Here is a 25,408-nt window from a genome sequence, read left to right as displayed (position 1 = left end):
ATGTTTCGGGATCTGACAGGATTGCTTAGGTGGGTCCTTGCAGGAAATGCCATTAGAGAGCTTGGTGTGATCCCCTGCTTTTTGGGTTTGTGGTTTAGACGCCTGCCCTCTCCTGTGGAGCCCATTTTTCCTTTCCAGATCAACAGTGAGAACTATGAGTGTATGTTGGCATCAGGAGAGGGGACATAGATGATAACAGGTGAGCAGAGACCAACTCTTCACTTGCCTCTGGATTGCCAGGGAGCTGGGACATTGTTTTCTCACATGAACACACTGAAGCTGGGAGAAATACAGCCTGTGACATCATCACGGTATGAGGATGAGGCTGGAAGTTCTGAGCACCGCAGTGCCAATCATGTTCACTTGGGGGAGGCTGAAGGATGATGAGGTCATGTCTGTTTCCTCTGTCACTCAGAATGAAAGTAGATTCTTTGGCCTATTTCTCTGATCTCACACCTCAGGTCACCAACACCACCCTCAGGCCTGCCTACAATGCATTAAGGAGAAGTTCTGTGATGTGCTTCCTAGAACCCCCTCCACAATTTTCCAGTATCCTCCTTCATGAAAATGCTGAGGCTGCTGTGCCACCACATCCCTCTATTGATCATCACAACCACCATGTATTTACTGAATTGTATCGCTGGCCTTCCTGGGTACACTGCCCATCACAACCAAGTTGTGGTGGGAACTGTTGAATGCATGGCTGGAGAAAACGGAAGAGATTCCAACTTTGTCAGGTTTGGGCTTGACATGATTTTTAAATACTTTTTGATTATCCTCAGAGGAGATGATACCAGATTTGCTGTGTTAACTGCACGTATTTAACGTGTGAGAACTATAGGAGGGACCTTCCAATATAAGTAGTGCACGTGAGAAGCTTTTTCAGATTAAAAGGTGTTTCAAGCAAAGATTCTTTTCCTGCGTAGAAATTAGGTGCAGAATGTCCCTGTGGAAAGGCATTCAGCCATGGATATATGCAGCACATGGAATAAATGGCAAGATAAAGCGAGAGCATCTAATGTGCCTGTTTATGTATTGTTTGCCTTGACAATGGACTCTCTGAATTACCCGCCCCGTGAATGCATGGCCTTTACAATTGCAGAAGTGGCTAAGTTGTGTTTTCTGATGGTATCAGAAGCCAAAATTCTTTCTGTGTGGTAGAGACTGTGGTGGATTAAGAAATCAGTGAAAGTCCAATAGAGTTTACCATTTTCCCTTGGGTGATAAGGGAGTTCAAGGAAAGGCCTTGTGTGCAAGGGTCGGAATTTGCAGTGATAAGTTATAAAGGATGATGCGTTTGCCATACCCTCGCTTTAGGGAGACAGCAGGGAACCAGGCCGGGGTTTTACGTTCATTTCACAGTTAAACCAAATTCCCTTTGTAGAAGTATGTGCAAACCGTATTTTTCTGTTAGAAGCCGCCTTTTGGCACGTGCGGACATAACTGCATGCTGTGACTGTTCAAGAATGAGAATCCATTTCCAGCATCACGAAAGAAATGACATTTTGAGGTAAATGCAAACAACTCTTGGGCATACCTGAGCATGCCTACCGTGCATGCCCAATGAAATCATTTGGTGGAAAAGTGCTGCCACCTGGTGGAGAAACGAGGGAATGCAGTGGTACCATCCCGAATGAAATGACATGTGAAGTCATGCTGCCATCTCGTGGACAAGTGTGGATATGCATTGCCAGCCTGCTCAGTAACTTTATCTGTAAAAAAAAGCTGCCATGTTTTGACAAGCATGAGAATGAATTGCCAACATCCCCAATAACATGATTTGAAACGAAAAGCTGCCATCTATTGGATAAGCGTGAGAATGCCTTTCCAGCATTCCCGACAATGTTATTTAGGAGAAAAATGCTGCGACCTGGAAGGATATGACAGGATACTGAGGTTGGGCCTCGGTGGCAATGCAGAAGGAGAGCTTTGGGTTCCCCTACCTCTTGGGTTCGTAAAGTGAGATCCCTGGCTTCTTCTGACTAGTCCTGTTTGCCCTACTAGAACATCAGTAATAGAAGTGTGGTCTAATCATCTCAAGTACTGTGCGAGGAGCTTGGCCCCAGGAGAGTGAAGGTAGAGGAGTACAGGTGAGGGGGACTGTTCCTGGACACTCGCCCCTAGTTTGCTAGGTAGCTGGGTCATTGCTTTCTCTCATGGACGCCCTGATACTGGGAGGAGTAGAGCCTGTTATGTCAGGTCCTCAGAGAATCAGGTTGAGAAAGGAAGTATGTAGCACTGCAGTGGGAATTATATTCAGACAGGGACACCTGATGTAAAATGAGGAAGTGTGCATGTGCAAAATCATTCAGCATCAAAGCAGATTCATTGACCCACTCCTCTGAACTCTCGCTCCAGGCCACCTCCCTCACCCTTAGGCCCGTCTACTATTCCTTAAATGGAGGCTCCCATGATGTCCTTCCTCTGACCCTTCCCACACTTGTCCAGGAGTCTTTTCATACAAAGGCTGAGGCTGCTGTGCCACCACTTCCTTTTATGGATCATTGCAACCATCAAATATTTCCTTAGGTGTGTCCAAATTCCTAACTGGGTGATCCTGAGGTCATTGCTCATTAAAAAGGTGGTGTGGTGTGATGCATCCAACACAAGGCAGCAGGAAATTTAAGAGATCCTAATTTCAGCAATGACCGACTCTTCATGTTAGGGCCACCAATAATTATACTATACTCTTTAGGAATTTTGCTAGGAGATGATAGTCAATTATTGTGTTAGGGTATCTCCCACAGTGTGAGTTAAATAGGAGGGACCATCCATTTTCCTTCAAATAGAGAAGTGCACATAAGAAGGTTTTGACATGAGTATGTGTTTTCAAGCAGACATTATGTTCCTGCACAGGACAATGGAGCAGAATGTCTGTGTGACCAGGAATTCAGTCACAGAGAGATCGGGAGCATGGTATGAAATGGAAAGTTAAAGCAGGAGCATCAGCTCTGTTTGTCTGTTTGTCGTGTGTTCTTGGAACACATAAATCAAGAGCATCAATAGCGTCTGTCTCTGTGGTGTTTGTCCCTAGTTTGGGGCATTACAACTGGCTGCCTGTGAATGACCATTGCCTGTGAGGGCTGGGCCTGTGCAGTGGCAGTGGCGGTTAAGTTGTTATGCTTTAGGACAGTATGAGAAGACAGAATTCTTTCTGTGTGCTGGAGGCTGGGGAGGAGGGAGAACTAAGAGTAAGTCCATTGAAGTGGGTGATACTAATGGACCCAGGGACATAAGGTAGCTCAAGGAAAGGGATTTGGGAGCAAGGGCCTGAATGTCCACTGCGAGCTCCGAAAGGATGATGGATTTCCAGGTTCCTTTCTGTCGGAGGTCAGCTCACACATTGACAGCAGGCAACGCGGTGGGAGGCTTCCCAGTGCATTTCACACTTGAAGCAGAAGCCCTCCCTAGAAGTATGAGAGCACTGTATTTGCTGCGAGAATCATCCTCTGAGCCCAGGATTCAGAACCACACTTAGCCAGTGGGAGTATAAATTGCATGTAGGAGTTGTGGGGAAGAGAGCAAAGGCATGTGAGCAGTCAGTCTGGATATTAGGTTCACTTGGGGTCGAATCCCCAGCTGGAAGGGTAAATGACCAGAGGGACAATAAGATGCAGAGTGTGCTATAGCCCTCACACACAACACACACAGAGGCACAGGCATGTACGTGAAGTTGTGTTGGGCAATCTCTGGACCATGGTGTCCACAGCCAGTACATCTTGTGCATTTTTGACGGTATTACATTTCCTCACATAACAATGGCCTCGTGTGAATATGATTGTTTATTTACTTTGTTCCTTCAGACCGAGCCTTTCTCCTGCAATGAAGAAACTCTTAGGCAGCATCAAGTCATTCTTTCTACGGGTCACTGAAACCCAATGGGTAGATGGAAGAAAGAGTCAGAATGAGGAAAAGACAGAAAGAGCAAGAGTAATGGAAACAAAAACAAGAGAACTGATGTAAAAGGAGTCAGATTGAGACCGTATCTTGGCCGAAGTTATCCTGATCACCCAACTCTACCAGAATGTAGGCTCCAGTCCTCTCCAGCCACAGTTCTTCCCTTTGCCTGTCACTTCAGCCTCAGATATTCCACAGACTGGGCAGCCTGTAATGTCCCGGGCATTTCTCCCTGTGGATATTACTAGGGGTCACTGTGGATCTGTGGGAAAGCGGTAGAGAAAATGGATTCTGAAGTGGGAAACGTGAGTAGCCGTAAGCAAGAGCCCCCCAGACACCAAACCCTGGGAAAGCTGCAAATGCTCGGGTAACATAGAGCTTCCTCAGGAATGTTTCACCACAGTTCTGAGGCCCATACACTGAGGCTGACAGTGAGGGGCGGGGCTGAGTAGCGTGATGCCCTCTGTCCAGTCACAGTTTGGAAGAGCTGTTTTAGTAGCCCAAAATGGTGTGGGCATGCCCAAGTCCTCCATCAGAGGCAGGAACGTGTGACGTGCGTGAATCAGGGTATCCTGTGAAGCCGTGTGCAGGCAAGGGTGTGGGGATATCAAAGCCTGTGAGGAATCAGTGTGACCGCATGGGTGTAGGCACCTGTAACCCCAGGAACCTCTGTGTTCCTCTGTGCCTCTTATGCAGAAGGAATGGGGCCAGAAGATAGGTGGTTCAGGCCAAGCCAGGCTGTTTTGTAGATCTCCATGTTTTAGTTCTTTCATAGCCACACGATCAATGTGAAGGTTATGTTGCAGGTACTGGTGCTGGAAAGGGAGGGGCCTTGAGAATATAACCTGTCCATGTAAGCAGGGACACTTGGGTGTCCAGGAGTGAGATGTCCCTAACCCCCACCCACATTCCTTCTGCAGGTGGAGGGAGCCAGACATGCCAGGGATGATGGCAAGGTTAACTGTCCTTTTGTAGCAAATCATACTAATGAAGTACTGCCACTGTGAAGGAGTATCTCATTACCATCACAGGCGGGAGCAGGCTCTCTCTATGGGCAGCAGCAGGAAGTGCATAGAACTTGAAAGGTGATGTGCCCTTCTCCACACACTCCTCATGCTGCAGGATACAGTGCATCCTATGCCTCTTGCATTCAGTGGTGCCAGCATTATGAACGATGGGCCAACAGCTCCAGGCACCAGAACAGCAGCCTTAACTACTTCAACTAGTTCTCTGCCCACAGCGTGGCAGGGTCTGACAGGATTGCTGAGGTGGAGGCTTGCTTGCAATGCCCTAAGAGAGCTTGGTGTGTTCCCCTGCTTTTGGATTTTTAGTCAGATCCCTGCTGTCTCTGGACGATCACATTTTGCTCTGCCAGAAAATCAGTAAGGACTACTTGAGGATGTTGGAACCAGGAGAAGGCACTTAGAGGACATGTGAGGAGATGCCAGTGGGGCTCCCCCTTGGGTTGTCAGGTAGCTGGGACATTTTTCTCTCACATGAACACCCTGAGGCTCGGAAGGATAGCCTATGACGCCAGGCCACTGCGGCATTGGGAAGAGACAGAAAGTCTGAAGAACTGCAGTGTGGCATCATGTTCAGGCAGGAAGCTGAAGGAAGATGCAGGAGTGTGCATGTCTACTGTCACTCAGAATCAAAGCAGATTCATGTACCCATTCCTGTGAGCTATTGTAAATTGTGCTGCTCTGAACAGAGGGGTTTATATATTCTTCCTGATCGATGTTCCTGGTTTCGTAGGACATATTCCAAGCAGTGGGGCCACTGGGTTCAATGGCAGTTCTGTATTTCAATTTTTGAGAAAACCTCCTATGTCATAATGTTTTCCATACAGGCTGCATGAGTCTGCATTCCCACCAGCAGTATACTAGGGTGAGCTTTTCTGCACACCCTCACAGGCACTTTCTGTTTATTGACTTATTGAAAACATAGCCATTCTGGAAGACCTCAGGTGATACCCCATTATTGTTTTAATTTTCATCTCTCTGGTGATTAGTGACACTGAGCAGTTTTCATATGTCTCTTGGACATGTTTATGCGCTCTTTGGAGAAGTGTCTACTTAGGTCTTTGCTCGTTTTTTAATTGGATCGTTTGTCTTCCTCTTGTGAAGGTGTGTTTCTTAAAATATTAGGGGTAGTAACCCTTTATCAGATGTATCATCGGCAAATATGTTCTCCCATATAATGAGTTCCCTTTGCATTTTGTTGATGGTATCTTTGTGCAGAATCTTTTTATTTTGCTGTAGTCCCATTTGTTTATTTTCTCCTTTGCTTCCATTGCCCTAGGCAGTGTATTGGTGAGCATATTGCAATGAGAGATGTCTGAGATCATGCTGCCTCCATTTCCTTCTAGGATTTTTAATGGTTTCATGTTTTACCTTTAAGTTTTTTATCCAGTTGGAGTTGATCCTTGTGTGCGGTGCAAGATAGTGGTCTAGTTGCATTATTTTGAAAGTTCCTGTCCAATTTTCCCAACACCATTTATTGAAGAGACTTCCTTTACTCCACTGTATGCTCTGCCTCCTTTGTAAAATCTCAATTGAGTGTAATGAGTTGGGTCAATTCCTGGGTTCTCTGTTCAGTTCCATTTATGTCATTAAGTCTGTTCTTCTGCCAGTTCCATTCTGTTTCGATTAAAATGGCTTTACTATATCTTGATATGTATTATTTTGATTCCTTCCACTTTTTTCTTCCTCCCAAAATTGCTGCAGCGATTTGGGGTCCTGTCCTTTTTGTGTCCTTTAAATTTTTGCACTACTTCTTCTAGGTCTGTGATATCGGACATTGGTATTTTATGAATAGTTTGAATCTATAGATTGCTTTGGGGAGTACGGACATCTGAATGAGGTTGATTCTAGCAATCCATTAGCATGGTATATTCTTACACTTGTTTATATCTTCCTCTATCTCTTTTTTCAACATATTTGTTTTGCAAGTACACGTCTTTCACCCCTTTGGTTAAGTTAATTCCTAAGTATCTTAATTTTATTGTTGCACGTTAAATGTGTTTTTGTTTGTTTGTTTGTTTGTTTTAGTTTCTCTTTCTGAGAGATCATGAATGTTGTTTAAAAATGCCATTTACTTCTGGGCATTAATTTTCCATCCTGCTGCATAGCTGGGTTCCTTTATTATTAAATCTAGAAGTCTTTTGGTGACCTCTTTAGTGTTCTCAGCATACAATATCAGGTCATCTGCAAACAGTGACAGTTTTATTTCTCCTTTCCAATTTGGATGCCTTTTATGTTTTCTCCTTGTCTGATCGCTGTGGCAAGGACTTCCAACACTCTGTTGAATAAAAGATGGTGAAAGTGGACGTCCCTGTCTTGTTCCTCTTATTAGGGGATATGTTTTAGTTTTTGCCCATTGAGTATGAAGTTGACTGAAGGTTTGTCCTATAAGGACTTTAATGTGTTTAGGCATGATCCCTCTATTCCCACTGTGCTGAGAGTTTTTCTCAAAAATGGGCGCTGGGTTTTGTTGCTCTTTCTGCACATACTGAGATGATCATGAGATTTTTGTTTGTCAAATGGTTCCTGTGAGGCATCACATTTATAGATTTGTGAATACTGTACCAAACCTGCATCCCTGGAATAAACCCCACTTGGTCATGGGGTGTGATCTGTTTAACATATTGCTTGATCCAATTTGCTAATATTTGTTTGAAGATTTTAGCATCTTTGTTTATCACGGATATTGGCCTGTAATTCTTTCTTTGCAAGGTCTTTACCTGGATTTGTAGTTGGGATTATTCAGGCTGCCTAAAAAGAGCTTGGGAGTGTTTGTTCCACTCGGACTTTTTGGAACAATTTGAATTATTTTTTGAATGTTTGATAAAACTCCCCTCTGAAACTGTCTGGGCCTGGCGCTTTTTCTCTTGGGCATTTTTAAAAAAATCATTGTTCCAATTTCACCAGTTTTTATCAACGTGTTCAGCATGCCTGATTCTTCCTCACTGAGTATTGGAAGGTTGTGTATTTCCAGAAATTTGTCTATTTCATCCAGGTTGTTGGCATATAGTTGTTCAGGGTATTTGCTTACAACCCTTTGTATTTCAGTGGTATCAGTTGTTACTTCACTTCTTTTGTTCCTCAATTTATTTATTTTTGACCTCTGTCTTTGGTTTTTGGTGAGTTGGGGTAAAAGTTCATCACACTGATTGTCTATTCAAAGACAAGCTCTTGGTTGCATTGACCTTTTTTAATTTTTTAGTCTCTACGTTATTTATTTAGGCTCTGGTTCTTTATTATTTTCTTCCTTTTACTTCCTCTGGGCCTTTTCGTGGTTTCTGTTCTCTTTCTAAATCTTTCAGTTGTAGTGTTAGATAGTTTAGTAGAAATTTTTCTGGTTCTCATTGCTATAAAAGCTTTTAACAAAAAAAGTTCGTATACGCTACTCTATTTGGACCCTGATCTAAAAGTGTTTCCTCCCTGCTACATACAAACTGTTGCAAAATTAATGCCAGTAATATAATAGTGGCAAATCACCAATGAAAACATGAGTAAAACTAAAGAAATCATTTTAAAACCTCTACCAATTTCAAGTTAAATATACCTACAAACTTCATATTTAAAAAGGCATATCTACCCTGGGCAGCGGGGCTCAGTGGTATAGTGTCGGCCTGCACACTGAAGGGTCTCAGGTTTGATTCCCAGTTGAGGGCACATACCTAGGTTGTAGATTCATTCCTCATCCCAGGTGTGCAGCGAATTAGAAAAGCAACCAATGTCTGTGTCTCTAACACTGAGGCACCTCTCTCTCTCTACCCCTTCTTCCATGCCACTCTCTCTGGAAGTCAATGAAAAAAATATCCTCTAGTGAGGGTTAACAACAACGACAATAGCAATAGCATAGCCATGGAGATGGGAAAGACATCAGTGTAAATGAGGAAATAGTCCAGAGTAGAATTGGGTATACTCTTTAAATGGGATGAGGCTTTCTTTTATGTTGACATTAAGGTTTCAGAAGTGAAAAGATGACGGTTGTGTTACAGGGGATACAGGCAGAAGGCCTCAGCTCTTGTCATCTTGAAGGAAAGATTTCAATCAAGAGAAAAAAATGAAGAAAAAAACCCAAAGCTTTAATGGCTGTAATAAAAATGTACTTAGGCTGGTGAACCAAGGCAGGTGCATAGACGAAGTAACAGGATAGCCTAGGCTGGGCTGCCTTTGCTCACTGGGAAGTCAGAGAAAAGGGGGCCTTGGACACATTTCCAAGACCTTTCAGACAGTTTCAGAAGACAAGCCTGGGATGAGCTGCCACTGCCCATTGCTCCCCTGGTTGAAAGCACCATGGGGCCCCCGCAGAAGGAAGGAGGAAACTGGCGCTGTCACGCTTTCCTGTGGTGTAGGGGAGCTCACACTTGGTCCTTTGTCCTGAGCATATTTATCTCCCTTGCAGGTGGAAAATCTTATGGGAGGCTTAAGGGGAGTTCTCAAGAGAATATTCATCAGCTTTCCAGGGGTGCCCTTTCAGGGTGCTGGTCGCCACTGATTAGTCCATGCCAGGAAGGGCCTCATTTGTCAATGTGTCTGGTCCTGAGTCCACTCCAATGCCACTTGTCTTGTCTTAATGCTTTTATGGGCCTGGAGCTGAAATACAACTGAGACTTAAAAGGTATCTTTAGGGAGGAATGCTTAGGGGGTCTCCACCGCATGACCCATGACATGCTCTGGGAGAATAGATTACCTGGGGACAAAGTTCTTGTTTTCCCAGTCTTTGTCCCTTGTAGGCCTCTGGGGGTTCCTGTCCAGGTGGTTTCCTGTGCCCTAGTCTCTACACCTGGGTTTCTGCATCTTTCCCATCTAATACAAACTATTTATTCTCCAGTGCCTTTGGCTTAGGGAAGATAGGCTTAACTCAAACTGCTGTCTAAAAATCTATCTCAGTTTCCCTTTCAACTTGTCCTGGAATTTTTCTAGCTTCTTGTTATGCTGTAACAGTTCTACATTATTCCAATTTTAAAACCACTGGAGCGTATAGTTTAAAATGTTTAGTTTTAGATGACGTATATTCTACATCAATTTCTGAAGGGGCATAAATCTGCTATCAGAGATTAAAATAAAACACAGAATTCAGAATGTAAAGTCATTTTTATTTCTTATGTAAGTAACAAAACAAAAACAACAACCCAATATTAAAAAGGGAAGAGGACCTGAACATTTCGAGGAGATGTAGAAGAAAGAAAATAGTGAAGATCAGAACAGAAATGAACGACACAGAGACCAAAAACACAGTACAAAATATCAATGAAAGTAAGAACTAGTTTTCTGACAGAAATAAGATCGATGAGTCTTTAGCCAGACGCACCAAAAAACAAACGGTGAGGACCCAAGAAAACAAAATCAGATGTGAAAGAGGCGATATAACAACTGACATGACAGAAACAGAAAGAATACTAAGAAAACACTATGCACAACAATAAAGTGGGGAAGCTGCGTAAAATGGACACATTCCTCAAAACTACAATCTGCTAAAACTCAATCGGAAAGAATCAGAAAACCTGGAGGGCCAGTAAAAATGGATGCAATTGAAGAAGTAATAAGAAAAAAACTTCCAGCAAACAAGTGTCTGGGGCCAGATGGATTTACATGCGAGCTTACCTAAACATTTAAAGAAGAATTAAAACCCACTCTCCTCAAAATATTTTAGAAAATTCCAGAGGAGGGAGATATTTTTATGAGACCAGTATTATAATAATCCCAAAACCAGATGAAGATCCTGCAAATAAAGAATTTCACAGACCAACGTCCCTCATGAACATAGGTGCCAAAATCCTCAGAAAATATATTACCAAATTTTATCCAGCAATACATTAAATAAGATCATACACCATGACCAAGTGTGATTTATTCTGGAGACGCAGCGCTGGTATAATATTCGCAAATCAAGAAATGTGAGAGCTAAACAAAATGAAGGACAAAAATCTTATGATCATATCAATAGATACAGAGAAAATATTCTAGAAAATCCAGCACCCATTTTGGAAAAAACTGGGAGCAAAGTGGAAATAGAGGGAATATATCTCAACATAATAAAGGCCATATACAACATACCTGGGGCCAAAATCATACTCAACGTGCAAAGGCTAAAACCATATCCCCTAAGAAGAGGAATAAGACACGGTTGCCCCTTTCACCACTACTGCTCAGCATACTACTGGAAGTCCTAGCCACAGCGAGCAGACAAAAAGAGAACATAAAAGGCATCCGTATCGGAAGAGAGAAGGTTAACTGTCATTACTTGCAGATGACATGATATTGTACATAAAAAACTAAAGAGTCCACCGAGTACTTGTGGATATAATTAATGAATTTGGCAAGGAAGCTGGAAGCAAAATTAACATCAACACATTGATGGCATTTTTTTTACACCGATTATGAACTCTTAGAAAAGACTATACCATTTACCATTGCAACTGAAAAAATAAGACACCTAGGAGTAAAGTCAAAGAAGGATGTAAAAGACTTGTATTCAGAAACAGGACATTGAAAAAAGAAATAGAGGAAGATACAAAGGAGTGAAAGAATTATAGACTGAAAGAATTAACATTATCAAAATATCCATGCTACCCAAAACAATCTATAAATTCAACACAATTGTCATCAATCCCAACAGTGTGTTTCACAGAGCTGGAAAAAATGTTTCGAAAATTTATAGGAAACCAAAAAAGACCCCGTGCACCCACAGTATTCTTGAGAAAGAACAGAGTTGTAGGATCACATTACTGAATATCCTGCTGTAGGGCAAAGCCACTGTGATCAGAACAACCTGCTTCTGGCACAGGAACAGGCACATAGATCAATGGAAAAGTACAGAATCCTGAAATTGACCCATGCCATCATGGTCAATTAATATTTGACCAAAGGGTCAAGAATAAGCCATACAGTAAAGACAGACACTTCAGGTCCGGATATGGGTTCTTGCTGTGCTCAGTGTGGTCTCACTGAGCCTACAGACAGGGGCTTGGGATGTGGTCACGTAGCGTGGAAAAGGCTCCTGGGCACCCCACTCGCTCCCCTTTGCTGTTGGGCTTCTGAAACATTTCTTCCAAACTGTGAGACTACAGCAGGCATCATCGTATTCAGCCCCGCCCCTCACTGTGAGCCTCAGTGTATGGGCCTTGTACCTGTAGAGAAACATTCCTGAGGAAGTCCTATTTTGCCTTAGCATCTTTAGGTTTCCTTTGGTTCGGTGTCTAGTGGGCTCTTTCTTAAGGCAACTCACGTTTCCCACTTCAGAATTCGTTTTCTTTAACACTTCCCACACATCCACAGGGACCCCTGGTAATATCCACAGGGAGAAATGCCCGGGCAGTAGAGGCTATTCCAGTATAAGGGATATCTGAGACTGAAGTGAGAGTCAAAGGGAAGAACTGTGGCTGGAGAGGACTGTAGCCTACATTCTGGTAGAGTTGGATCATCAGGATTATTACCGCCAAGATAAGGTCTCAGTCTGACTCCTTTTAGATTAGTAACTTTTTATTTGTTTCCATTGCTTTTGCTCTTTTGGTCGTTCTCTCATTCTGACTTTCTCTCATCCACTCCTTGGGTTTCAGTGACGAGTAGCAAGGATGACTTGATATTGCTTAAGGATTAGTTGGTTGCACAAGGGCTTGGTCTGAAGGAACAAAGTCAATAAACAATCATATTCACAGGAGGCCATGTCCATTTGAGGAAACGTAAAAAGTGTCAAAAACGGGCAAGGTGTACTGACTGTGGACATCATAGTCCAGAGATTGCCCAACACAAATTCATGTCCATGCCTTTGCCTCTGTGTGTGTGCATGTGTGTGTGTGTGCTTGTGTGTGCTTGTGTGTGAGGGCTGTGGCACACTCTCCTTCTTATTGTCCCTCTGCTCATTTACTCTTCCAGCAGGGGATTCTTGCCCAAATGAACCTAATACACTTCTGACTTCCCACACGCCTTGACTCAATTCGCCACAGGTATCTGTGCACCTTATTCCACCCCTTGCTAAATGTCGCTTGGGATCTTCGGCCTCAGAGACTGATTCTCTCAGCAAAACACTGTGCAGTCATACTTCTAGAGAGGGACTTTGGTTCAACTGTGAAGTCTCCCACCTGGTTGCCTGTTCCTAATGTGTGACCGACTCCCTACAGGGAGGATACTTAGAAATCCATCATTTTTTAGGACCCAACACTGGACATTTATGCAAGTTTATTTGGTAGGCTCAGAAGGCATTCTTACATTTGTCCAGCCGATGGCCTATATGTTCACTCTGGTGATTATTTTGTAGATGCTGAAAATGCATTCTCAAGATTATCCATTAAGAGGCAGCACTGTTCCTAGAATGATTTTATTGGGAATAACGTCAAGGCAGTCTTACGCTTGCCCACATGGAAGCGGCATCTTTGACCCAAACAATTTTATTGGGGATCCTGGCATTTGCTTCCAACGTTCGAACATAATACGGAACTGAGCTCTCACAGGGATTTTACTGAGAAATCTGGCAATGCATTATCAAGATTTTCCGTTAGGCTCTGCTTCCTTGCAAGTCCATATTCTCCATCTCTAACTTATGTGCCTGGAGCACCTCCAGCGGGCACCAGGTGCACTGGTCGACAAATAGGAAAACGCACGGGGAGCATCCCCAACAAAATCATTAGCTAAAAAATGCTGCCAACGGATGCTTGAGAATGACAATTCATTGCCAGTATCCCGCAAATAATAAGTTTTTGGGAAAGTTTTGCCACCTATGAAAAAGATTACGAATGCAGTGCCAGCATGCCCAATAAAATCATACTGTGGAAAACCTGCCTTCTGGTTGACAAGTGCAAGAATGGCTGCGTAGCATCTCCCATAAAATTATTTGATTGAAAATGCTGTCCTCCGTGGACAATCGTGAGAATACATTGCCAGCATCCCCAGTAAGGTCATTTGTACGGAAATACTGCCAATTCTCAGATAAGTCTGAGAATGTATTGTCAGAATCACCACAAAACCTCTCTGTCGGCAAAATGCAAAAGGGTGAGAATGCGCTGATAGTATCCCCAATCCAATCATGTGGTTGAAAACTACTGCGACCTCATGTAGAGACCTGAGACTGCCTTGCAGGCATCCTCAATAAAATCATTTGGGGCGAAACGCTGCCACGCATCCCCGCAAAAAAACTTTCTCTGGGACAAATGCTGCCAAGTGTGGGACAAACGTGAGCATCCATTGCCAGCCCCTGTAAAATTATTTGGTTGAAAAAATGCTGCCCCTTTGAATAAAAGGTGATAATGTATTTCAGGCATCTCCCGTATAAACGTTTGATGAGAAATTACCTGACATTGTTTACAAATGTGAGAGAGCATTCCCGGCATTCCCAAGAAAAGCATTTGTTTTAAAAATGCTGCCACCTTGTGGAGGTAAGTGGGAGAGCATTAAACGCATCCCCTTTTAAAAAAACTTGGTGGAAATATTCTGCCCCCTGGTGGACAAGGTGAAGCATGCATTGACTGCATCCCCAACAAAATCACTCTTTGAGAAAAAGGCCACCAGGTGCTAAAGGACTGTATGAATGATTTCCCAGAATCCCCAATGAAACCCCTACTGAGATCAAGGTGCCAACTGGTGGACAAGAGTGAGAACGCATGCTCTGGAATCACAATAAAGTGATTTGGGCCTAAAATTCTGATAGCCAATGTCCACGTGTGAGAATTCAAAACCAACATCCACACCCACACACACAATATCACTTTAGGGGAAAACTGCGGCGAATAGTTGGACAAACGTGAGAATGTACAGCCAGCAGCAATAAAGTCGCTTGGTGGAAAAATTCCGCAACTGGCTGAACAAACGTAAGAATGCATTCTCAGCTTACCAAACAAAATCACTTGTGATGTCAAGGTGCCGACGGGTGGACAAGCGGGAGAAACCATTGCCTTTATGTGCAATAATAACATTTGGTGGAAAAATGCGGGCTTGTTGTAAACAGGCTTCACAATGCATTGCCAGCAGCCCCAATAATATCAGTTGTTGGAAAAAGGCCGCCACATGTTTGACAAGTGTGAGAATGCGTTGCCCGCATCCTCATGAAAATCCCTTCTGAGATGATGCTGGCTGCCAAATGGCGGACACATTTGAAAATACATTGCCAAGATTCACAATGAAAATCTCTTGTGGGAAAAATGCCCTTATCTTGTCGACTTGTGTGAGTGTTCATTGCCAGCATCCCCAGTGAAATCACTTGTGGGAAAATGCTTCCACCTATTGGACAAGAGTGAAAATGCATCGCCAGAAGCCCCAGTGAAGTTACATGGTGGAAAATAGCTGCCACTTGTTCTCCAAGGAGGAGCATGCAGTGCCAGGATCCTCAATAATATCATTTGGTGGGAAAATACTGCACCTGGTGTTTGAGTGTCAGAAGGAATTGCCAGCAGCCTTAAAACAATCATTTGTATATAAGAAACCAGTCACCTTTCTACAAATGTGAAAATGCAGTTACAGCATCTCCAATAAGATCACTTGTGGAGAAAATGCTGTCACCTGGTATTCGAGCAAGGGAATGCATTGCCAGCGTTCTCAGGAAAATCCCTTGGTAAACAAAAGTGGCCACCTTGTGGACAGATGTGGGAATGCATTGCCAGCACAACCAAAGTAATCGTTTGGTGGAAAATGTGGCCTCTTGTTTGAGAGACTGAAGAATGCATTGCCCGCATCCGCAATAAAATCATTTTGTGGAAAAGTACTTCTACGAAGTACGTTGGACGAACGTGCTTCCAGCATTCCCCAAACGATACTTTGTGGTGAAAGTGTTGCCAGCTATTGAACAAAAGTGAAAGTGCCATGCCACTATTCCCAATAGAATCATTTTTGGGAAAGTAGGTTCAATGGCTGTTAAAACGTGAGAATGCCTTGTCAACATCCACAAAATAATCACATTTGTGGAAAATGTAGCCAAGTCTTTTTCAAACTTGAGACTGAATTTTCAACACCCCCAATAATATAATTTGGTAGTAAAAATGCTTCCACAAACGTGTTAAGACAAACGTGGGAAAGCATTGCCAGCATCTCAAACAGAATCGTTGGTGGAAAAATGCTGCCATCTCATGTTTCAGCGCCAAAATGCATTGCCAGTTTCCCCAAAATGGGACAGTGGAGGGAAAATGCAGACAGCTGTAGAAAAAAACGTGGGAATGCCTTGCCAGCATCCTCAGTAAAAGTACTTTGTGGGGAAATTCTGCCACCTGGTGGAAAAGCGTGAGAATGCACTTCCAGAACATTCCTGATATTCACTAGTGGAATATTGACGCCAACTGATAAATATAGAACCATTGAAAGCATCTCCAAGGAAATCGTGCGGTAAAATAATTCTGCTGCCTGCTTGACACACATTAGCTTCCATTGTCAGCATAGCCAATAAAATCTCGTGGTGTCAAAATGCCACCACCTGGTGGACAAACGAGAAAATGCATCTTCTGCATCTCCACAAGCATCCCAAATATGATCCTCAGTTGGAACAATACTGCCACCTGGTGGGTAAACGTGAGAATGCATCCACGAGTTCACCAATGGATTCATCCTGTTGAAAATGTTTCCACCTGTTGAATGGAATTGTGAATGCTTTTCCAGCATCCCCAATAAAATTACTCGTGAAATCATGCCGACACCTGGTGGAAAAGTGTGAGAATGCATTGCCAGCATCCCCAGAACAATCGTTGGTAAGAAACTTTCTGCCGCCTCTGGACAAAAGTAAGAATTCAGAGTGAGCATCTGCAATAATACCATTTGAGGAGAAAATGCTGCCACGTGGTGTTTCAGCATGAGAATGCAAAGGCTGAGGCTGCTCTGGAACCACTTGCCTCTATTGATCATCACAACCACCATATATTTCCTTAAGTGTCTCCTTATTCCTCCACAGGTCATCCTGAAAACACTGCCCGTTATAAACGGGTTGTGGCGGCACATGTTGAACACAGGGCTGGTGGAAACTTAAGAGATCCCACTGGCGGCAGTGACCCATTTTACAGATTGGGGATTATTCAGTATTCTTTAGTAATAGTCAGAGGAGACAATAGGAGGTTTGTTGTGTTCAGGGGGCCTCCCACACTGTGAGATAAATAGGAGGGACTGTCCATTTTACTTCATAGAAGAGTCATGCACATGAGAAGCTTTCTCAGCGAAATATGTGTTTTCAAGCAAACATTGTTTCCCTGCACAGGAAATAGATGCAGAATGTCCCTGTGGGAAAGCATTGAGATGCGGAGACATCCAGAGCATGGCATGTAGTTAGAAAGATAAATTAAGAGCAAGTACCGTGTCTGTCTGTCTGTCTGTCTGTCTGTCTGTTGTTTGTGTGTTGGTTTGAGCCTTACGATTGGCTGCCTTGGAATGATCGACCAGTCCCTGGGAGGGCTGGGCCTTACAGTTGCAGAAGTGGGTAAGTTATGCTTTGGCAGAGGAAATGTATCATGAGTTTCTACAAGGGCCAGACAGGGTGGAGCAGGGAGAGGAGAAGGAATTGATTGAGGAGGAATTAATTGGCAGGGAGCAGTTTGTCCTGGGTGAGAGGACGCCATAAAAGTCATGAAGGTAGTGGTTGATGTTGAGCCTCAGGCACAGATAGAAACAAAACATCCACAAGAAGAGCCAGTCGAGCAGGAGCACGAAGAGGATTGGCTCAGTGGGAAGTGCACCTGGTCCCCACTGGATGTGCTCCGGGCACTTAAGTTAGGAATGTAGCCCGTGAACTTACAAGTGAGCAGATCCTTCTGCTGGCTCAAGCCCAGTACCTGGCAGCGGCGGCAGCCCTGTTTAGAACTGAAAAGCACAAACGTTCAGTGCATTGCCAGATGCTGAGTCAATAGTGTATCCTTGACTCTACAGAAGGGAACGCAATATGCCTGCCCTAGTGCATGAGAAATGTATTAGTGGGGATCGGTAGCTCAGAATCAAATAGACACATTGGAGTGAAGCTCAGGATAGTGAGAACAGTGTGATCCAAAATCTCAGAGACACCCTTTTATCTCACCAGTACCACAAAAACTCTCCCTGGGCTTCAGGAGCGCCGTCCCAGATCAGACTCATGCGCAGAACAAGGGCCATTGCCTCCACACTGCTCTGTGTCACTCAGGTTCTTCTTGGGGTAATGCTGCACTCGAGGGGGGCTGCGTGTCCAAGTCCTCTGTATATCCAAGTCAGTGAGAGGCAGGAATGAGTGATGTCCACAAATAAAGGTATCCTGTTAAGCACTCAGCAGGCAAGTATGTAGGCGAGGTCAAAGGCTGTCAGGAAAACAGTGTGCCCGTGTGTGTATAAACACATGGAGCCCACAAGAACCACTGTGCTCTCTTTTTGCATCTTATGGTGAAGGAGCTGGGCTAGGGGTTAGAGAGGTGGGAGCAATCCAAGCTGCTTTAAGGATCTGCTCCTTTTTGTAGCTGTTTCATGTTCAGCTTGCAGCGTGCAGGCGTTTTGACCTGCTGCAATTTGTCAACAATCTGGAATTGTCAGCCATTATCAGTGACCAAGATGAAACCATGCTCAGCCACATGATCAATCTGAAGGTCAGGCTGTGCAGACCACGGCTGGGGAGGTAGAGAGCTTGTGAAAAAATCCTATCCCTGCAGGAAGGAATAGGCGGGAGTTCTGGAATAAGTTATCACCCTAAACCGGATCCACTATCCTTTTGCAGGTGAAGGAAGCCTGGCATGGCAGCAATCGCTGCAAGACTGTGCTGCTCTTTCACAAAAACCCCTACATCCACGATACTGTGATTGTGAAGGATCCTCTCATAACCATCACAGGAGAGAGGAGGCTCCCTGCATGGCCTGCGGCAAGAAGTGTGTCCAAGTTGGAAGGTGACAGGTTCCTCTCCACACACTCCTCAAGCTGCAGGATACAGGGTGACCCATTCCACTCACATTCAGTGGTACCTGCAGTATGAACGACAGGCCTACAACTGCAGGCAGAACAGCAGCATTCACTTCTTCAACTTCGTCTCTGATCACCATGTTTCGGGATCTGACAGGATTGCTTAGGTGGGTCCTTGCAGGAAATGCCATTAGAGAGCTTGGTGTGATCCCCTGCTTTTTGGGTTTGTGGTTTAGACGCCTGCCCTCTCCTGTGGAGCCCATTTTTCCTTTCCAGATCAACAGTGAGAACTATGAGTGTATGTTGGCATCAGGAGAGGGGACATAGATGATAACAGGTGAGCAGAGACCAACTCTTCACTTGCCTCTGGATTGCCAGGTAGCTGGGACATTGTTTTCTCACATGAACACACTGAAGCTGGGAGAAATACAGCCTGTGACATCATCACGGTATGAGGATGAGGCTGGAAGTTCTGAGCACCGCAGTGCCAATCATGTTCACTTGGGGGAGGCTGAAGGATGATGAGGTCATGTCTGTTTCCTCTGTCACTCAGAATGAAAGTAGATTCTTTGGCCTATTTCTCTGATCTCACACCTCAGGTCACCAACACCACCCTCAGGCCTGCCTACAATGCATTAAGGAGAAGTTCTGTGATGTGCTTCCTAGAACCCCCTCCACAATTTTCCAGTATCCTCCTTCATGAAAATGCTGAGGCTGCTGTGCCACCACATCCCTCTATTGATCATCACAACCACCATGTATTTACTGAATTGTATCGCTGGCCTTCCTGGGTACACTGCCCATCACAACCAAGTTGTGGTGGGAACTGTTGAATGCATGGCTGGAGAAAACGGAAGAGATTCCAACTTTGTCAGGTTTGGGCTTGACATGATTTTTAAATACTTTTTGATTATCCTCAGAGGAGATGATACCAGATTTGCTGTGTTAACTGCACGTATTTAACGTGTGAGAACTATAGGAGGGACCTTCCAATATAAGTAGTGCACGTGAGAAGCTTTTTCAGATTAAAAGGTGTTTCAAGCAAAGATTCTTTTCCTGCGTAGAAATTAGGTGCAGAATGTCCCTGTGGAAAGGCATTCAGCCATGGATATATGCAGCACATGGAATAAATGGCAAGATAAAGCGAGAGCATCTAATGTGCCTGTTTATGTATTGTTTGCCTTGACAATGGACTCTCTGAATTACCCGCCCCGTGAATGCATGGCCTTTACAATTGCAGAAGTGGCTAAGTTGTGTTTTCTGATGGTATCAGAAGCCAAAATTCTTTCTGTGTGGTAGAGACTGTGGTGGATTAAGAAATCAGTGAAAGTCCAATAGAGTTTACCATTTTCCCTTGGGTGATAAGGGAGTTCAAGGAAAGGCCTTGTGTGCAAGGGTCGGAATTTGCAGTGATAAGTTATAAAGGATGATGCGTTTGCCATACCCTCGCTTTAGGGAGACAGCAGGGAACCAGGCCGGGGTTTTACGTTCATTTCACAGTTAAACCAAATTCCCTTTGTAGAAGTATGTGCAAACTGTATTTTTCTGTTAGAAGCCGCCTTTTGGCACGTGCGGACATAACTGCATGCTGTGACTGTTCAAGAATGAGAATCCATTTCCAGCATCACGAAAGAAATGACATTTTGAGGTAAATGCAAACAACTCTTGGGCATACCTGAGCATGCCTACCGTGCATGCCCAATGAAATCATTTGGTGGAAAAGTGCTGCCACCTGGTGGAGAAACGAGGGAATGCAGTGGTACCATCCCGAATGAAATGACATGTGAAGTCATGCTGCCATCTCGTGGACAAGTGTGGATATGCATTGCCAGCCTGCTCAGTAACTTTATTTGTAAAAAAAAGCTGCCATGTTTTGACAAGCATGAGAATGAATTGCCAACATCCCCAATAACATGATTTGAAACGAAAAGCTGCCATCTATTGGATAAGCGTGAGAATGCCTTTCCAGCATTCCCGACAATGTTATTTAGGAGAAAAATGCTGCGACCTGGAAGGATATGACAGGATACTGAGGTTGGGCCTCGGTGGCAATGCAGAAGGAGAGCTTTGGGTTCCCCTACCTCTTGGGTTCGTAAAGTGAGATCCCTGGCTTCTTCTGACTAGTCCTGTTTGCCCTACTAGAACATCAGTAATAGAAGTGTGGTCTAATCATCTCAAGTACTGTGCGAGGAGCTTGGCCCCAGGAGAGTGAAGGTAGAGGAGTACAGGTGAGGGGGACTGTTCCTGGACACTCGCCCCTAGTTTGCTAGGTAGCTGGGTCATTGCTTTCTCTCATGGACGCCCTGATACTGGGAGGAGTAGAGCCTGTTATGTCAGGTCCTCAGAGAATCAGGTTGAGAAAGGAAGTATGTAGCACTGCAGTGGGAATTATATTCAGACAGGGACACCTGATGTAAAATGAGGAAGTGTGCATGTGCAAAATCATTCAGCATCAAAGCAGATTCATTGACCCACTCCTCTGAACTCTCGCTCCAGGCCACCTCCCTCACCCTTAGGCCCGTCTACTATTCCTTAAATGGAGGCTCCCATGATGTCCTTCCTCTGACCCTTCCCACACTTGTCCAGGAGTCTTTTCATACAAAGGCTGAGGCTGCTGTGCCACCACTTCCTTTTATGGATCATTGCAACCATCAAATATTTCCTTAGGTGTGTCCAAATTCCTAACTGGGTGATCCTGAGGTCATTGCTCATTAAAAAGGTGGTGTGGTGTGATGCATCCAACACAAGGCAGCAGGAAATTTAAGAGATCCTAATTTCAGCAATGACCGACTCTTCATGTTAGGGCCACCAATAATTATACTATACTCTTTAGGAATTTTGCTAGGAGATGATAGTCAATTATTGTGTTAGGGTATCTCCCACAGTGTGAGTTAAATAGGAGGGACCATCCATTTTCCTTCAAATAGAGAAGTGCACATAAGAAGGTTTTGACATGAGTATGTGTTTTCAAGCAGACATTATGTTCCTGCACAGGACAATGGAGCAGAATGTCTGTGTGACCAGGTATTCAGTCACAGAGAGATCGGGAGCATGGTATGAAATGGAAAGTTAAAGCAGGAGCATCAGCTCTGTTTGTCTGTTTGTCGTGTGTTCTTGGAACACATAAATCAAGAGCATCAATAGCGTCTGTCTCTGTGGTGTTTGTCCCTAGTTTGGGGCATTACAACTGGCTGCCTGTGAATGACCATTGCCTGTGAGGGCTGGGCCTGTGCAGTGGCAGTGGCGGTTAAGTTGTTATGCTTTAGGACAGTATGAGAAGACAGAATTCTTTCTGTGTGCTGGAGGCTGGGGAGGAGGGAGAACTAAGAGTAAGTCCATTGAAGTGGGTGATACTAATGGACCCAGGGACATAAGGTAGCTCAAGGAAAGGGATTTGGGAGCAAGGGCCTGAATGTCCACTGCGAGCTCCGAAAGGATGATGGATTTCCAGGTTCCTTTCTGTCGGAGGTCAGCTCACACATTGACAGCAGGCAACGCGGTGGGAGGCTTCCCAGTGCATTTCACACTTGAAGCAGAAGCCCTCCCTAGAAGTATGAGAGCACTGTATTTGCTGCGAGAATCATCCTCTGAGCCCAGGATTCAGAACCACACTTAGCCAGTGGGAGTATAAATTGCATGTAGGAGTTGTGGGGAAGAGAGCAAAGGCATGTGAGCAGTCAGTCTGGATATTAGGTTCACTTGGGGTCGAATCCCCAGCTGGAAGGGTAAATGACCAGAGGGACAATAAGATGCAGAGTGTTCTATAGCCCTCACACACAACACACACAGAGGCACAGGCATGTACGTGAAGTTGTGTTGGGCAATCTCTGGACCATGGTGTCCACAGCCAGTACATCTTGTGCATTTTTGACGGTATTACATTTCCTCACATAACAATGGCCTCGTGTGAATATGATTGTTTATTTACTTTGTTCCTTCAGACCGAGCCTTTCTCCTGCAATGAAGAAACTCTTAGGCAGCATCAAGTCATTCTTTCTACGGGTCACTGAAACCCAATGGGTAGATGGAAGAAAGAGTCAGAATGAGGAAAAGACAGAAAGAGCAAGAGTAATGGAAACAAAAACAAGAGAACTGATGTAAAAGGAGTCAGATTGAGACCGTATCTTGGCCGAAGTTATCCTGATCACCCAACTCTACCAGAATGTAGGCTACAGTCCTCTCCAGCCACAGTTCTTCCCTTTGCCTGTCACTTCAGCCTCAGATATCCCACAGACTGGGCAGCCTGTAATGTCCCGGGCATTTCTCCCTGTGGATATTACTAGGGGTCACTGTGGATCTGTGGGAAAGCGGTAGAGAAAATGGATTCTGAAGTGGGAAACGTGAGTAGCCGTAAGCAAGAGCCCCCCAGACACCAAACCCTGGGAAAGCTGCAAATGCTCGGGTAACATAGAGCTTCCTCAGGAATGTTTCACCACAGTTCTGAGGCCCATACACTGAGGCTGACAGTGAGGGGCGGGGCTGAGTAGCGTGATGCCCTCTGTCCAGTCACAGTTTGGAAGAGCTGTTTTAGTAGCCCAAAATGGTGTGGGCATGCCCAAGTCCTCCATCAGAGGCAGGAACATGTGACGTGCGTGAATCAGGGTATCCTGTGAAGCCGTGTGCAGGCAAGGGTGTGGGGATATCAAAGCCTGTGAGGAATCAGTGTGACCGCATGGGTGCAGGCACCTGTAACCCCAGGAACCTCTGTGTTCCTCTGTGCCTCTTATGCAGAAGGAATGGGGCCAGAAGATAGGTGGTTCAGGCCAAGCCAGGCTGTTTTGTAGATCTCCATGTTTTAGTTCTTTCATAGCCACACGATCAATGTGAAGGTGATGTTGCAGGTACTGGTGCTGGAAAGGGAGGGGCCTTGAGAATATAACCTGTCCATGTAAGCAGGGACACTTGGGTGTCCAGGAGTGAGATGTCCCTAACCCCCACCCACATTCCTTCTGCAGGTGGAGGGAGCCAGACATGCCAGGGATGATGGCAAGGTTAACTGTCCTTTTGTAGCAAATCATACTAATGCAGTACTGCCACTGTGAAGGAGTATCTCATTACCATCACAGGCGGGAGCAGGCTCTCTCTATGGGCAGCAGCAGGAAGTGCATAGAACTTGAAAGGTGATGTGCCCTTCTCCACACACTCCTCATGCTGCAGGATACAGTGCATCCTATGCCTCTTGCATTCAGTGGTGCCAGCATTATGAACGATGGGCCAACAGCTCCAGGTACCAGAACAGCAGCTTTAACTACTTCAACTAGTTCTCTGCCCACAGCGTGGCAGGGTCTGACAGGATTGCTGAGGTGGAGGCTTGCTTGCAATGCCCTAAGAGAGCTTGGTGTGTTCCCCTGCTTTTGGATTTTTAGTCAGATCCCTGCTGTCTCTGGACGATCACATTTTGCTCTGCCAGAAAATCAGTAAGGACTACTTGAGGATGTTGGAACCAGGAGAAGGCACTTAGAGGACATGTGAGGAGATGCCAGTGGGGCTCCCCCTTGGGTTGTCAGGTAGCTGGGACATTTTTCTCTCACATGAACACCCTGAGGCTCGGAAGGATAGCCTATGACGCCAGGCCACTGCGGCATTGGGAAGAGACAGAAAGTCTGAAGAACTGCAGTGTGGCATCATGTTCAGGCAGGAAGCTGAAGGAAGATGCAGGAGTGTGCATGTCTACCGTCACTCAGAATCAAAGCAGATTCATGTACCCATTCCTGTGAGCTATTGTAAATTGTGCTGCTCTGAAGAGGGTTTTATATATTCTTCCTGATCGATGTTCCTGGTTTCGTAGGACATATTCCAAGCAGTGGGGCCACTGGGTTCAATGGCAGTTCTGTATTTCAATTTTTGAGAAAACCTCCTATGTCATAATGTTTTCCATACAGGCTGCATGAGTCTGCATTCCCACCAGCAGTATACTAGGGTGAGCTTTTCTGCACACCCTCACAGGCACTTTCTGTTTATTGACTTATTGAAAACATAGCCATTCTGGAAGACCTCAGGTGATACCCCATTATTGTTTTAATTTTCATCTCTCTGGTGATTAGTGACACTGAGCAGTTTTCATATGTCTCTTGGACATGTTTATGCGCTCTTTGGAGAAGTGTCTACTTAGGTCTTTGCTCGTTTTTTAATTGGATCGTTTGTCTTCCTCTTGTGAAGGTGTGTTTCTTAAAATATTAGGGGTAGTAACCCTTTATCAGATGTATCATCGGCAAATATGTTCTCCCATATAATGAGTTCCCTTTGCATTTTGTTGATGGTATCTTTGTGCAGAATCTTTTTATTTTGCTGTAGTCCCATTTGTTTATTTTCTCCTTTGCTTCCATTGCCCTAGGCAGTGTATTGGTGAGCATATTGCAATGAGAGATGTCTGAGATCATGCTGCCTCCATTTCCTTCTAGGATTTTTAATGGTTTCATGTTTTACCTTTAAGTTTTTTATCCAGTTGGAGTTGATCCTTGTGTGCGGTGCAAGATATTGGTCTAGTTGCATTATTTTGAAAGTTCCTGTCCAATTTTCCCAACACCATTTATTGAAGAGACTTCCTTTACTCCACTGTATGCTCTGCCTCCTTTGTAAAATCTCAATTGAGTGTAATGAGTTGGGTCAATTCCTGGGTTCTCTGTTCAGTTCCATTTATGTCATTAAGTCTGTTCTTCTGCCAGTTCCATTCTGTTTCGATT

The sequence above is a fragment of the Miniopterus schreibersii genome, assembly GCF_964146895.1.
Source record: "Miniopterus schreibersii genome assembly, chromosome: Y".
NCBI classification, from domain to species: Eukaryota; Metazoa; Chordata; class Mammalia; order Chiroptera; family Miniopteridae; genus Miniopterus; species Miniopterus schreibersii.
The sequence above is the reverse complement of the archived record's forward strand: the minus strand, read 5'-3'. Positions refer to the sequence as shown.